Here is a 15947-nt window from a genome sequence, read left to right as displayed (position 1 = left end):
TACCGATGCAAAATACTCAGTTAGGACCTCATCTACTTCCTCTGGTTCTATACATAATTTCCCTCCTTTGTCCTGGAGTGGGTGAACTCTTTCTCTAGCTACCCTCTGGTTTCTAATATACATATAAAATGCCTTGAGATTCTCCTTAATTCTGTCTGCAAAGGACATTTTGTGACCCTTTTTTGCCCTCCCAACTCTCTGCTTGAGCTCTTTTCTACTTTCCTTGTATTCCTCAATTGCTTTATCTGTTCTTAGTTGCCTGTACCTCGCATATGCATCTTTTTCTTTTTGACAATATCCTCAATTTCCCTGGTCATCCATGGTTCCCGAATCCTGCCTTTCCTGTCCTTCCGTTTTGCCGGCACAGGCCTGTCCTGCACTCCTGCTCCTTAAAAGACTCCCATATGCCAAATGTGGATTTACCCTCAAACAGCATCTCCCAAACAGCCTCCAAAACCCTGCCTAATCTGGTTTAGTTAGCCTTCCCCTAATTTAGCACCTTAACCCTAGGACAACCCGAGAAATCTAAATATATTACATCTAATTGTTGACAAGTCATGCAAGTTAAAACAGAAGACAGCAAATGGGTAGGATGAGGAGGTATAATATTGTATCAATAATGGTTCACTCACAATTAATAAGTATTAATTTATACCGCAATGCTTCATTTTATAGTTTTGCTCTCAAGCATGTGTTAATAAAAGCAGTCTCAATGAACATTACTGTGTTTGACTCAGGTTAGGTTGTTTTGGCAGAAAGAAAATTATTTGTTTACTCCGCCTGTTAAGTTCCCTTGGTGGTTGGTTTGGTTTGAGGAACCTCAAACAGAAATTGGAATGGGTAATGTAGAATTCAGAGGCAAGCCAACATTTGAAGTGATCCAAGACCCACATCGAGTGCCAAGCCTCCATCCAGCTCTGTGGTGCTGAATTTAAGTAAAAAGATTACGGATCTGTCTCATACAAATTTCTACAGTGCCCTTGACAGAAAAACGATCAAAAATGCTTTGGAGCTGTAATCAGAAAATAACTGCATCTTCTTATATAATTTATTTTGGGGTTTCCAGTTTCTAGGATCAAGTGTTAGATGCAAAGCTTATCGAATTGTTAGACTTGTAACTTTTGTTAATATTGATCATCAGGCCATGGCTTTTCATGCACCAAGTGGTGAGTCTGCTGCAGTTGGCATTCTGGTCAATGGTCAAGAGATGCTGATGTCTGTTGACAATGCGCTGTTTAGAGCCCCAGCACAAGAGGAATAAATAGTGAAGCCTTTTCCAGTACAGCAGTTAAGACTCCCTGAGAAGCCCATTTCAGCTATAACTTGGTATCACAGACAAAAGCTCATGGTGAGGTTGTTTAACAACACTCCGGCAGAGGACAAGTGGAATATCTTTAAAGGCATAACCCTGAGCATGGAAGATAAATACACACTCAGCATCATAAAATGAATATACAAAGGTGAGCCAACTGGAATATTGAAAAACATACAAGGTCTTTATACAGTGCTTTTCATTACTTCAGGATGTGCCAAAGTATTTTACAGTCAAACTGCTTAGCGAGTGTAGCTGTGGTGCAATATAAAAGAAACAAAGCAGCCCATGTGTACATAAAGTCCCACAACATAACGATACCTGACCAGATTATCTATTTTCGTGACACTTTCTTTGGTGGTGTTGGTCAATGGGAAATTGACATGGTGTTTTCCACATCCACTTGAGGGCTGACAGGATCTGCTTCAATGCCCAAGCCAAAAAAAAACCTACCTCTTGACAGGGCAACACTGCAGTGTCAGCTTATATTCGGTGCACAATTCTTGGCGTGGGGGTTGGTGCACAATTCTTCGGCGTGGGTGTTGAAGCCACGTCCTTCTAACTCAGAAAAGTGCTACCACTAAACCACAGCTGGAACCTAGAAGCAGCAAGCAAGTTTCCCAGAAATTAAAGCTTGAAGACGGCTGTTCCCAATGAATGTCAGTGGTGTGCTAGTGTAGGCGGCAGGGCACCCCTTGCTTGCCAGTCTGTGAACATCTCCTGCAAATGCAGGGTCAGTGCTGTCGCAAATCTCTGGTAGAAGCTGCCAGAAATCCATCCGGTCCCGGCGTCTTCCCTGCCTGCATGGAGTTGATGCCCTCCATAACTTCTCCCAGTTCTAGTGATGCTTCCAGCACCCGCTTATCCTTCCCCATGACTGGCATGTCCAGTCCATCGAGGAATTGCTTCATCCTCAAGTTCTCCGCCGGGGGGGGGGGGGGGGGGGGGGGGGGTGCCCTTGGAAGTGTAAGCCCCCGTTAGAAGGCCTTGAATGCATCATTGACCTTTTCCAGCTCTGCTACCAGTCTGCCTTTGTTGTCCCTAATCTGCGCTATTTCCCTCGTGGCTGCCTGTTTTCTCGGCCAGTGAACCACCAGGTGGCTGGCTTTGTCTCAGTGTTCGTGTAAGGTTCCCAGTGTCTTTTTAAAAAATAAATTTAGAGTACCCAATTCTTTTTTTCCCCAATTAAGGGTCAATTTAGCGTGGCCAATTCACCTACCCTGCAAATCTTTGGGTTATGGGGATGAGACCCATGCAGACACGGGGAGAATGTGCAAACTCCACAGTGCAAACTCCACACGGACAGTGACCCGGGGCCGGGAACAAACACGGGTCTTCGGCACCGAGAGGCAGCCGTGCTAACCACTGCGCCACCTTGCCGCCCCTAGGTCCCCCGTGTCTGACAGAGTTGGTACACTGCTTTCCTCATGGAGAGCAGGCCAAAGTCTATTTGTAGCTTTTTCCACTCCGCCAAAAGCTCTACGGTCGGGGCTGCGGAGTATCGTTGGTCTAGCGCCAGTATGGAGTAGACTAGCTGTTGCCTGGCTGTCCGGTCTTCCCCATCTATACATACTTTATAGGAAATAATCTCACACCTGATCACAGTCTTCAGCACCTCCCAGAACGTGGCTAGTGAGACCTTCCCATTCTGGTTGTGGGTAATATATTCGTCTATAGCTTGTGATATTTTCTTGCAGAAAGTCTTCTTGGCAAGGAAGATCGTGTCCAACCTCCATGGGGGGCGTTGGGCATGGCCCGTCTCCAACCTCATGTCCATGTAGTGTGGAGCGCGGTCAATGTTCACAATCGTGGAGAATTCCACTCTTACTATCCCTGGAAGCACCACTTTCCCCACATCTCTCAGGTACTTCGGAGAAGAACTCCTCCTCCTCTGCATACATGAACCTCCATGGGTGCACTGCCCCCATCTGCTCCATAAATGTGCTAAGTTTGTTCTTTTGTGATGCTGGAGGTCTTCGACCTATCTGTCCGTGGGTCCTGTGCACGGTTAACGTCTCTCCTCCTCCTCCTCCTTGTTCTCGTTCTGCCTCACAGCGCCGAGGACCTGGGTTCGATCCCGGCCCCAGGTCACTGCCTGTGGAGTTTGCACATTCTCCCCAAGTCTGCGTGGGTCTTACCCCCACAACCCAAAAGGTTGTGCAGGGTAGGTGGACTGGCCACGTTAAAAATCACCCCTTAATTGGAAAAAAAAAAATTGGGTACTCTAATTTTTCTTTTAGAAGTTTCTCAGGGCGACAGCTTCACCTCAGTTTCTGCTGCTGTTTTCCCAGCCCATTCTTTTGGACAACTTGTCCTCTTCTGCAGGGGCTGGGAAATAGTGCTCCTTGCCCTGGAAGGTTACCCATAGCTTGTTTGAATAGAGCATCCCAAACTTCATCCCACTTTTGAACAGGGCCTTCGCTCTGCTGAATTCAGCCTGCTGCTTGGCCAGGTCTGTCCCAATGTCCTGATATATTCGTATCTAATGTCCCTCCCAGCTGCAGGTTCTCGTCTGCCTCGCCAATCTCAGGATTCTCTTCCGATCTTGGTACCGGTGCATCTTCGCAATAATTGCCCTCGGCTGTTCCCTGGTCCTGAGTTTTGGCCGGATCAATCCGTGTGTCCTGTGCATCTCTGACGGGCTGGGGAAGCTGTCCCTTCCCACCATGTTTTCCAGCATCTGAGCCACGTAGTCGGTGGGATTCCTGCCTTGGGTTCTCTCCGGCAGTCCCAGTATACAGAGGTTCTGGCGCCTCAACCAATTCTCTTGGTCCTCGACCTTCCCTTTAAAGTTTCCCTGGGTTGCCACCAACCTAGTTATTTCTATCTCTAGGGCAACGATCTGGTTAATGGAGGTCTTTTCTAGCTCCCTGATCGTGCTTCCTGTGCCTTGAGCCATCTCTCCGCTTAGTCAAGGGCCACCTGCATGGCGGCCAGTGCTTCTGTGACCGCCACCTTGATCGCTGCCTCGTTCTCAGCCTTATGTCCTCCTTGAGCTCCTTTAGATCACTCGTGAAGAACATCCTCCAGCCGCCCTCCAACGACAGAGAGCTCTTTGCACGGCCGGTGCCGCCTCTCCTTCAGGTGTTGGCGGTTCTTCCTTGCCTTGTGGGTCCACAGTCTGACTCGGCAGTTTCTCCAGGCTCCTGTTCCCACTTGCTTCCTTGCGGCCTCTGGTGCAGCTGTTGTTCAGCATTTTTGGAAATATCTTGCACCCTCTTGTGTAGATTGAAGAGGGTGGCGAGGGGATGCTTTTATCCCCCTCGGTTCTGGTGGATTATTTTAGATAAAAGTGCCTAAAATCGATTTCCTAAGAGGTAGGCCACCTTCTGTGCATCTGCTCAGCACATCCCCGAAACCGGAAGTGGGCACCTTCTCAACCTTGCCCAAGGTGTGGTGATCCTCAGGTTAAATCGCCACCAGTCAGCTCTCCCTCTCAAAGGGGAAAGCAGCCTGTGGTCAACTGGGTCTATGGCGACTATACCTATAAATGGGACAGTCTCATTAATTCAGTTGATACTGGGTCCAGGGATTCTCCCACCAGGGTGTGATTTCAAGCAAAAGTCTCCATCTGTTGATTCCAAGCACAGGTATTCAAAGTAGTAGCAGATTGGTCATCGGGGATTAAACTTTTAGTCAAGGGAGGTGTGGATAATACAAGTCAAAGGGATTGGGGAAGCTCACCCAGCCAATCACAACTGAACATCCGAGTAAAGGCCAACAAAAGCTCACATTTCAATTCAGTCTAATTTTTAAAACGTGAATTCCGAATCAAAGGTCCAATCCACTCAGGCGAGCCTTGCCTACTTCAGAGACCGCATGGAAGGTCGTGTGATATATTGCTTCAGATGGAGAGTCACCAAACCCCTTTATCAGGTTTGGCTGTTTCGGCTGGAGAGCAGGACCTGTGGACATCAGTCAGCCAGAGTCAAGGAGCCCACACCAGTGTCGGTAACTGCGTGATTGGCAGTTTAGCCAGCCAATCCTGGACAGCCTGCAAAGTAGAGTTGAGTTACAGATCAACCATTCTCTATCCCGGTTCCCATATTGAAATTCAAAGCGGACTAATTTCAGGGATTACACTCATCTTTAAAGTGAATATAGTTTGCCAATTCGTGTATATTGTTATTTTCTGTTGTGAGGGATATTATGAAATTGAATTTACAATTCTGTTTGCTCATTTATGACATGTAAAATGAACCAGTTTGATAGTTACCTGTTGGTTTTATCTCAAGGGACAGTGCCACTCTACATTCCAGAAGACAGATCAAGCATTTACAAGATTACAATTTCCAGTAACACACAAGGAATTGCATTGTCACAATATCTGGCTCACTATAATGCCAGGTCCATTTATGGGACCTGTTGATGACTTTGAACCCAAGAGAATAATTAGACCAGCGGGCCCAAAATTTGTAACAAAATAGAGTATAATGTTAATACTACTGCCTTTACAAAATCCTATCGAAGCTCAGAATAGTCAGTAGCTTGTAGTATCTGCAATACATTTCTCTTCATTGTTCTGGACATAGAAATATTTTACTTATACATTCGGGCAAGTGAAACCTCAGCAGGATATTGTGCTCATTTACATGGGTAACCTGCAACTTGGAAGTCAAGAAAAGTGTAAACTAACCTAAAAACGCAAACAGGAATTATTAGAAAATGCAATGCAAGGACAGCACGGTGGCGCAGTGGGTAGCACTGCTGCCTCACGGCACCAAGGTCCCAGGTTCGATCCCGGCTCTGGGTCACTGTCCGTGTGGAGTTTGCACATTTTCCCTGTGGTTGTCTGGGTTTCACCCCCTCAACCCAAAGATGTGCAGGCTAGGTGAATTGGCCACGCTAAATTGCCCCTTGATTGGAAAAAATGAATTGTGTACTCTAAATTTATTTATTTTTAAAAAGAAAATGCAATGTACAAATACATGATTTTTTTCTTGAATTGCTGAAAGTGCATATTCAGTCACTGATAACTTGTGATTCAGACTTTCACTTTCTACTCTAAGCTTGTGATTTTTTACATTAAAAATGAATGAACGGTAACAAATCTCGACTGTTGAGCACAGGAGGGGGCAATCTCAGCCTTTGTATTCAGCAGCACATACTGCTGTTGGATGGCAGAGAATCAGTGGCTGCAACTTGTTTACTTTTGATAGAATGAAAATGAATAAAAGGATCAATCATAATCAGAAACCAAAATGCAAAAATAGTTCTAGAGTCAAAGGCATCTTTCTAGGGGGTGATTGATTTTGGCATCTGATGAATTAATAGCTGGACAGTGTTGCTGGTTGTTTGATTGCCTTGATCGTTTTCATTTTAGGATTCTGATTGTAATATCAAGTCAATTTTCAACCCCAATCTAGACCATATCAGGTTCTTTGTTCTACCTTTCATTCATTATCAACCCTCCATGCCCCAACCAGTTGATGCAAGATTCTACACACGTCACCTTGGCCCACTTGGTAACACTCTTGCCAGAGAGTTAGAAGATTCTGGGACGAAATTCTACTCCAGCACTGAGCATAATCTAGATGATACTTGTGAGATGCAGCATTCAGTTGAGGCATTAAACCATGGATCTGTGGTTCAGGTGACATTAAAAATATTCCATGGTATAACCATTACAATTATACAGAATCCTGGTTAAACCTCGTCTGGAATACTGTGTTCAGTCTTGGGCATCCCACTTCGGAAATTATGAGTAGGCAATCAACAATTTGTGACAATTCACCAGAATGACACTTGGGGTGAAGAAACTAAGTAATGGAACTTGATGAACACCACCCTGTCCAGTGGAACTTTTCTCCCTCCAGAATCGTTGATCCCTCTTACCCTCCTTAGATTTTCCCATCTGAGAGTTGGCATGATATTGGCCACCTCAACCTCTTTACTCCCCTCATTCACTCTAACCCAGGTTCCTCTGAACTTGCATATTGTAGGGCAGCATGTGGCACAGTAGTTAGCACTGGGACTGCGGCGCTGAGGACCCGGGTTCGAATCCTGGCCCTGGGTCACTGTCCATGTGGAGTTTGCACATTCTCCCCATGCCTGCGTGGGTTTCACCCCCACAACCCAAAGACATGTAGTTTAGGTGGATTGGTCACGCTAAATTGCCCCTTAATTGGGAAAAATTAATTGGGTACTCTAAATTTTTTTTTTTTTTTTTTTTAAAAAGAACTTGCACATTTAACCCCGGCTGTCACTACACCTGGGTTGTTGATGTTTGGCAAACCAACCTCTACCTCACGAGGCAGAATGCCAACTCTGACACCAGCTCTCATCTCCCCTGAACCATTATCCCACCACCAAATGACATTATCATTTCCAAGACTGACCTCATCTCTTAAAGAGTTCATATCACCACAGCCTCCAACCTCATGGTCCCCAATCCGACACACCCTCTTCTACTTCCTTCCCAAGATCCAACGGCAGGATTGTCATGGTAGACCTTTCAATTCTGCCTGCTCCTGCCCCACTGAAGTAATCCCTTTCTATCCTAAACATTTTCTCTCCCTTCCAGTTTCTTCCCACCTACATTTGCGACTTTCCTGATCCTCTCTGCCACTTTAACAGTTTCCAGTTTCCTTTTCACCGTGGGGTAACGAATCCCTCTACACTCCCACCTCTGGAAGTCTGACCTCTTCTGAGGTCCAACCAGTCTTCCTCCATCACCATCCTTCCTCCATCTGCCTGAACTTCTCCTTTGACACGACTCAATTCCGACAATTAAAAGTTACAGGAACCTATATGGATCCTAGCTTTTCTTATCATTTCTGGGGTGTCTAACATTCTTTATTTCAGTCCTACTCCAGTCCCCCGTCATGTATTTTTATAATATGCTAATAAAGAAAATATTATAAGGAGAGGCAGGATAGACTGGGAATTTTTTTCCTGGATCGTAGGAGGCTTAGGGGTGATCATAGAACTTACAGTGCAGAAGGAGACTGCAATTGTCTCCGTGTTGAGCCTGTTTTGGGAGCCCAAAACAGGCTCAACACAGAGACAATTGGAAGAATACCATCTACAAGATGCAATGCAGCATCTCGCCAAGGTTCCTTGGGTGGTACCTTCCAAACCCACGACCACTACCATCTAGAAGGTCAAGAGCAGCAGAAACCTGGGAACACCACCACCTGGAGGTTCCACTTCAAGTCACTCATCACCCAGACTTGGAAATATATCGCCGTTCCTTCACTGTCACTGGATCAAAATTCTAGAGCTCCCTCTCTAACAGCACTGTGGGTGTACCTACATCTAAGGGATTTCAGTGGTTTAAGAAGGAAACTTAGACCAACTTCTCAAGGGCAAATAGGGATGTGCATTACATGCTGGCTTAAGAAGGGAACTCACACCACCTTCTCAAGAGCAAATAAGGATGGGCAATAAATGCTGGCCTAATCATCGATGCCCACATTCTGCAAATGAATTTAAAAATTCACTGAGGTGTGTAAAAACAATTGTAGACTAAATAAATTAGGGATTTCAACTTTCCCAACATTGTAAAGGGTTTAGAGGGAGCAGATTTTTTGAAATGTATTCAAGAGGGCTTTTTATATTAACATGTCAAAAGTCCAACAAGGGACGGTGCAGTTCAGGACCTAGTTCTGGGGAATGAAACCAGACAGGTGTTCAAGGGAGCAGTGAGGAGCATTTTAGTAACAGCGACCACAACACTGCACATTTTAAATTTGTCATGGAAAAGGAAAAAGATGGCCTGCAGAAAAGGATTTTGGATTGGGGGGAAAGCTGATTTTATTACAATAAGGCAGGATCTGGCCAGAGTAGACTAGGAATAGCTACTTCTGGGTAAATCTACAGCAGAACGGGGGGGGGGGGGACTAATGCTATGCTTCGAGTCTGGATGACTCTTTATCAAAGCTGGAAAAAACTGGAAAGGAGGTACTGGTAGTTTTAGTGGGTTTAAAAGTGGAGAAATCCCCAGATCCAGTGAGTTGCATCCCGGGAAGCAAGGGAGGAAATTATAGGGGCACTGACCCAAATTTTTAATTCCTTTCTGGTAACAGGGGAGGTACCGGACGACTGGAGAACAGCTAATGTGGTTCCATTCTTCAAGAAGGCTGGTAGAAATGGGAATTACAGACCAGTGAGTCTCACAGCGGAAGATATAGACGGACTGGTCAGAGGAGCAGATGGAATTTAACCCTGAAAAGTGTGAGGTGATGCACTTTGTAAGGAGGAACACAACAAGGGAGCCCTCAATGAATGTCAGGACACGAGGAAGGTTAAAGGAACAGGGGGTATCTGGGGTGCTTGCTCACAGATCCCTGAAAGCGGCAGGACAGGTTGATGTATAAGGGACACTTGCCTTTATCAGTCGTTGAATAGACTACAAGAGCAGGGAGGTTATGTTGGAGCTGTACAGAACTTGGGTTAGACAACAGCTGGAGTACGGTGTTCAGTTCTGGTCACCACACTATCGGAAGGATGTGATTGCATTGGAGAGGGTGCAGAGGAGATTCACCAGGATGTTGCCTGAGATGAAGCATTTCAGCTATGGAGAGGGAGGCTGGGGACACTTGGCTTGTTTTCTTTAGAGCAGAGAAGACAGAGGCGTGATCTGATTGATGTGTATAAGATTATAAAGGGGGCATGGATAGGGTGGATAGAAATCAGCTGTTCTCCTCAAGAGTCAATAATGAGGGGGAATAATTTTAAGGTGAGGGGCTGGAGGTTTAGAGGGGATTTGAAGAAAAAAGTTTTTTCAGTGGTGGGAATCTGGTGGTGGGAAAGTGGTGGGAATCTGGAATGCGTTGTCTGGGAGGATAGTTGAGGGAGGAAACCTCACAATCTTTAAAAAGGTACTTGGCTGAGCACTTGAAATGTCATAACGTTCAAGGCTATGGACCAAGTGCTGGGAAGTGGGATGAGTGCAGATTAGTTTATTTCGCTGGCGCAGGTTTGATGGGCTGAAGGGCTTCTTCTGTACTATATAGTTCTAAGATTCACCATGCAGGACAGCTTCAGGTTTGCATAAGAAATATAAGAATGAGATCAGTATTTTACAGTAGGGAGCGAAGCAGACAATGTTATTGCAGGAAAGGGTGATGAGCCATTGATCTCATATGAGGAAGCCCTCCAGGCATTCAATTCATACTCATTCATAAAAGACCTGCACAGACTCAGAATTTGCAGTTAGGATTTTCAATGAAACCCAAGAGCGACTATTTAACTGTTGACAGCAGTAAAATAGCACGACAAACTGACTTAGGAAGCAAAGCAGAGCAGATGTTAGGTATGTTAAACAAAAATAAAGACGGTGGTGAAGTAAAAGCCTGCAAAATCGGTTGGGGGGGGCGCGCGCGTCACCTGAAAGAGGCTCGCGGTGTCGTGGGAAATGCTACATAAGCGGGAAGAATGCCCACCAGGGGGAGTTGAGTGCCATGACTGTGGGAAGGTAGGACATATTTATACAGTCGCAGATCCACAGTTCCTACAGCTCAGAGGAAGAAACCGATAACAATGGAACCAAGTAAAATCCAAGTCGCCAAAGAAAAAACAAACAACCTTCTAAAGCGAAGTTAATGAAATAGAAACTAACTTTTGGAGCATTAAATTAGACATTGATGGTCACCCCACAGAAACATAGCTCGGGGCACAGTACATGAAGTAACATCACCGAACAATGTCACATTACAGCCATCCTTCATCCAGTTTCAAGGTCCAGGAATGACTTTACTGACATTAATAGGCCAATATTTGGAAAAATAAAGAAACTGTGGAACCCCTGTATGTGCCGGAATCATTACTGAACCCCTGTATGTGCCGGAATCATTACTGAACCCCTGTATGTGCCGATATCATTACTGAACCCCTTTATGTGCCGATATCATTACTGAACTGCTTTATGTGCCGATATCATTACTGAACCCCTTTATGTGCCGATATCATTACTGAACCCCTGCATGTGCCGATATCATTACTGAACCCCTTTATGTGCCAATATCATTACTGAACCCCTTTATGTGCCGATATTACTGAACCCCTTTATGTGCCGATATTACTGAACCCCTTTATGTGCCAATATCATTGCTGAACCCCTTTATGTGCCGATATTACTGAACCCCTTTATGTGCCGATATCATTACTGAACCCCTGTATGTGCCGATATCATTACAGAACCCCTGTATGTGCTGGTATCATTACTGAACCCCTGTATGTGCCAATATCATTACTGAACCCCTTTATGTGCCGATATTACTGAACCCCTTTATGTGCCGATATCATTACTGAACCCCTTTATGTGCCGATATCATTACTGAACCCCTGCATGTGCCGATATCATTACTGAACCCCTGTATGTGCCGATATCATTACTGAACCTCTGCATGTGCCGATATCATTACTGAACCCCTGCATGTGCCGATATCATTACTGAACCCCTGCATGTGCCGATATCATTACTGAACCCCTGCATGTGCCGGTATCATTACTGAACCCCATTATGTGCCAATATCATTACTGAACCCCTGTATGTGCCGGTATCATTACTGAGCCCCTGTATGTGCCAATATCATTACTGAACCCATGTATGTGTCGGTATCATTACTGAACCCCTGTATGTGCCGATATCATTACTGACCCCCTGCATGTGCCGATATCATTACTGAACCCCTGTATGTGCCGATATCATTACTCAACCCCTGTATGTGCCGATATCATTACTGAACCCCTTTATGTGCCGATATCATTACTGACCCCCTGTATGTGCCGATATCATTACTCAACCCCTGTATGTGCCGATATCATTACTGAACCCCTGTATGTGCCGATATCATTACTGAACCCCATTATGTGCCAATATCATTACTGAACCCCTGTATGTGCCGGTATCATTACTGAGCCCCTGTATGTGCCAATATCATTACTGAACCCATGTATGTGTCGGTATCATTACTGAACCCCTGTATGTGCCGATATCATTACTGACCCCCTGCATGTGCCGATATTACTGAACTCCTTTATGTGCCGATATCATTACTGAACCCCTGTATGTGCCGGTATCATTACTGAACCCCTTTATGTGCCGATATGATTACTGAACCCCTGTATGTGCCTGTATCATTACTGAACCCCTGTATGTGCCAATATCATTACTGAACCCCTGTATGTGCCGATATCATTACTGAACCCCTGCATGTGCCGATATCATTACTGAACCCCTGCATGTGCCAATATCATTACTGAACAGAAAGCTTGTTTGCAGCCTGGGCTCATTCACAAGGTTGATGAAATTGCAGGCGAGCAGTCCAGTGAGGTATTCAGGAATGAATTCAAGCTTGGGACATAATATCACATGACCCAAAAGGCAGATCCTAAGTCTATGTGCTTCTTCACATTGAGGAAGGTCTCTCGCCTATTTGTAGACAAGGTCAAAAGCAAGACTGAAAGAGACTTGAGTGAGCGGTGGCACATTTGGTAGCTCTCGCTCAAGGTGGTATTTTTTGGTCCTTTCCCCATCTGAGGGGCGAAGTTTTGATGGAAAGAGGTGTATAAGAAAGTGTAACTCCTCTGTTGTGGCTGGTGGATGGATCCATGAACTAGGAATGAGTCGAGAAGAAAGGAGCTGTTGGAGCAGGAGATTATTCATGGTGCACCACAGGCTAAGATGGCAAAGGGCAAGGGCCTGTTCTGCCCGCCCAGTGACTAACGGAGCAGCTGGTGGAATTTCTAAATGCTAAGTTCAGCTCGCAGAGGAAGGAGGCCCTGGAGGACCTGCCCAAGGTGATGGAACCGGTTAAAGCAGGTATTGAGAGAGTGGAGCAGAGGCTGGAGTCCCAGGGCCGGGCAATCCAGAAAATGGAGTAGGTGGTGAGGGTGCAAGTTGGCCTCGTTGGTGGCCGAGGTGGGGGATCTGGAGAATCCCTCCTGAAGGCAAAATTTATGGATCATGGGGATGCCCGAAGGCATCGAAGGTGCAGAGGCCAGCACATATGTGGCCAAAATGTTGGAGCAGTTGATGGTGGAGGGGGCCTTTGACCAGCCCCTGGAGATCGACTGAGCGCACAGGGCACTGATGCAGAGGTCGGAATTGGCGAGCAGCCGAGGGCGATGGTGGTGCGGTTACACCGCTTTCTATATAAAGACAAGATTCTTCAGTGGGCGTGGCAGAGCACCTGGGAAGGGGATAAGCTACAGGTATATAAAGACCTGGGTGCAGAACTGGCAAAGAGGAGTGCCGGACTTAACTGGGTCAAGGCTGCCCTCTTCAAGAAGGGGGTGGAGTTCAGGGTGTTGTATCCGGCCTGCCTCTGGGCGAATATATTTTGGTACACCAGAGGAGGCGATAGAATTTCTGAGAGACAATGGACTGGCAAGAGGAGGACACTGAACTTTAGAGGAGTTTGTGAGGAGGCTTCTTTGCTCTTGGTAAACTTTTCCCCTTGAAATGTTCTTTTGGTTTTGATGGCAGGGTGTTTGGAGGCAGGGGGTGTCAGGAGGTAGGTGAAGGGGTTGTTGTTTTGTTTGATATGGGGGAGTTGCTGACAGGCACAGCTGAGAAAGGAGTGATGATGGTAGACATCAGAGGGTGGGCTGGGAGGGTCGCGTGATACGGGCCAGCCCAAAAAAAAAGGATATGGTTGATCGGGGCGGCAACAAGGCTGGTCACGTGGAACGGGAGGGGGTTGAATGGGTCAAACGATCACCTGCGCACCTGTGGAGTCTGAAGGCGGACGTGGCCTTTTTGCAAGAGATGCACTTAAAGATAGGGGAGCAGACGCGGTTGAGGAAAGGATGGGTGGGGCAAGTGTTCCACTTGGGGCTGGACATGAAGACGGGAGGGGGGGGGGGGGGGGGGGGGTGAATAAGCGTGTGGCGTTCAAGGGAGGGGGGGGGGGCAGTCACGATGATTAGTGGGAAGCTGGAGGGGATGCCGGTGGTCCTGGTAAACATTTATCCCCCAAATTGGTATGATGTAGATTTCATGAGGCGAGTGATGGGGAAGATCCCCGACCCGGACTCATGCCGGATGATCATGAGGGGGAAATGTTAATACGGTTATTGAGCCAAGCTTGGACTGTTTGAAAAAAGGTTGGGGAAGGTATCGGCAGCGACAAAGGAGCTGAAGGGATTTATGGAGGGTAAGCGCCCGCAGTGGAGGCTGGATGTGGGATTGTTGCCTGATGGAGGTGGTGTGCGAGCAAGTGAGCGCCGCCATTCAGGGGTACGTGGAGCTGACCGGTATGTGGGAAGGTCACGGGCGCTACGCTGTGGGAGGCACTCAAGGCTGTGGTTCGGGGAGAGTTTATTTCAATTCGGGCGCGTAGGGAGGAGGCAGAAGGGGCAGAGATGGCAAGGATAGTGGAAGAGATTCTGAGAGTGGACAGGAAGCATTAGGCCCCGGAGATGGGGTTGCTGAAGGAGGCAGAGGCTCCAGATGGAGTTCACATTAGTGTCTACGGGAAAGGCGGTGGGGCAGCTGCGGGGGCCAGAATACAAGTATGGTGAGAAGGCAAGTAGGATGCTGTCCCACCAGCTGAGGGAGCAGGACACGGGAAGGGAGATTGATAGAGTAAAGGACGAGACAGGAAGGGCGGTTTGGGTCCGGTGGAAGGTGAATGGCGTGTTTGAGGCTTTTTACAGGAGGTTGTATGAGTCATAGCACCCGACCTGGGGGGGATGCACCGGTTCCTGGATGGGTTGGAGTTTCCCAGGGTGGTCAGTTGTCGCAGGGATTGGGGGCCCTATTGGGTTGAGGGAGGTGATGGAGAGTATGGGGGCTAAGCAGGCAGGGAAGGCCCCAGACCCGGATGGGTTCCCTGTTGAGTTTTAGGTTGGGGGGGGGGGGGGGGGGGGGGGGGGGGGGAGGAAGAGAAGAGACTTGGGGCCACTGCTGGCAAGGGCATACAATGAGGCTAGGGACGGGGGGGCGGGGGGGTGTGATAGGCGAGGACCAAACGGGGTTCGTGAAAGGGAGACAGTTGTTGGTAAATGTGAAGTGGCTGCTTAAACGTGATTATGATGCCTCCGGAGGGGCAACAGGTGGAAGTGGTAGTGGCGATGGATGCGATCATCCACCCGAAACATCGGCTTTCAACCGAGTGGAGTGGGAATATCTGTGGGAGGTGCTGCAGCAGTTTGGGTAGTGGTTTGTGAACTGGGTCCAGTTGCTGTACAAGGCACCGGTCGCAAGTATGTGGACAAACCGGGCGAGTTTGGGATATTTTGGGCTGTATCACTGGACGAGGCAGGGGTGCCCGCTTTCTTCGTTGCTTTTTGCCTTGGCTATAGAGCCATTGGCAATGATGCTGAAGAGCGTTGTGGGATTGTGTGTCTCGAGCACAGGGTTTTGGTATACGCGGACGATCTGTTGTTATATATTTTGAATCCACTGGGAGGCATTATTGGGATTTGAGGACTTTGGCCGGTTCTGCGGGTACAAGTTGAATATGGGAAAGAGCGAGGCTTTCCTGGTTGAGACCAGAGGGCAGGAGAGGAGGTCTGGGGAGTTGCCGTTTAAGGTAGTGGAGGTGTGTTTTAAATCCCTGAGCATTCAGGTGACGCAGGGTTGGGCGCTGCTAGATAGTTAAATTAGACTTGACTGATGGAGCAGATGAATGTGCTGCAACTGTCATTGGCGGGATAGGTGCAGACAGCAAAGATGGAAGTGCTG

The 15947-nt window shown here is 47.2% G+C and overlaps 1 protein-coding gene across 7 annotated transcripts in view; it reads right to left on the bottom strand.

The window, feature by feature from the left end:
- Window positions 1-15947, bottom strand: part of rfx2 (regulatory factor X, 2 (influences HLA class II expression)) — a 262480-nt gene that overhangs the window by 158425 nt on the left and 88108 nt on the right. The gene's annotated exons all lie outside the window — the stretch shown is intronic.

This window comes from Scyliorhinus torazame, chromosome 18 (genome assembly GCF_047496885.1).
Source record: "Scyliorhinus torazame isolate Kashiwa2021f chromosome 18, sScyTor2.1, whole genome shotgun sequence".
NCBI classification, from domain to species: domain Eukaryota; kingdom Metazoa; phylum Chordata; class Chondrichthyes; order Carcharhiniformes; family Scyliorhinidae; genus Scyliorhinus; species Scyliorhinus torazame.
Note: the sequence above shows the minus strand (reverse complement) of the source record. Positions and strands in the feature narration are given on the sequence as shown.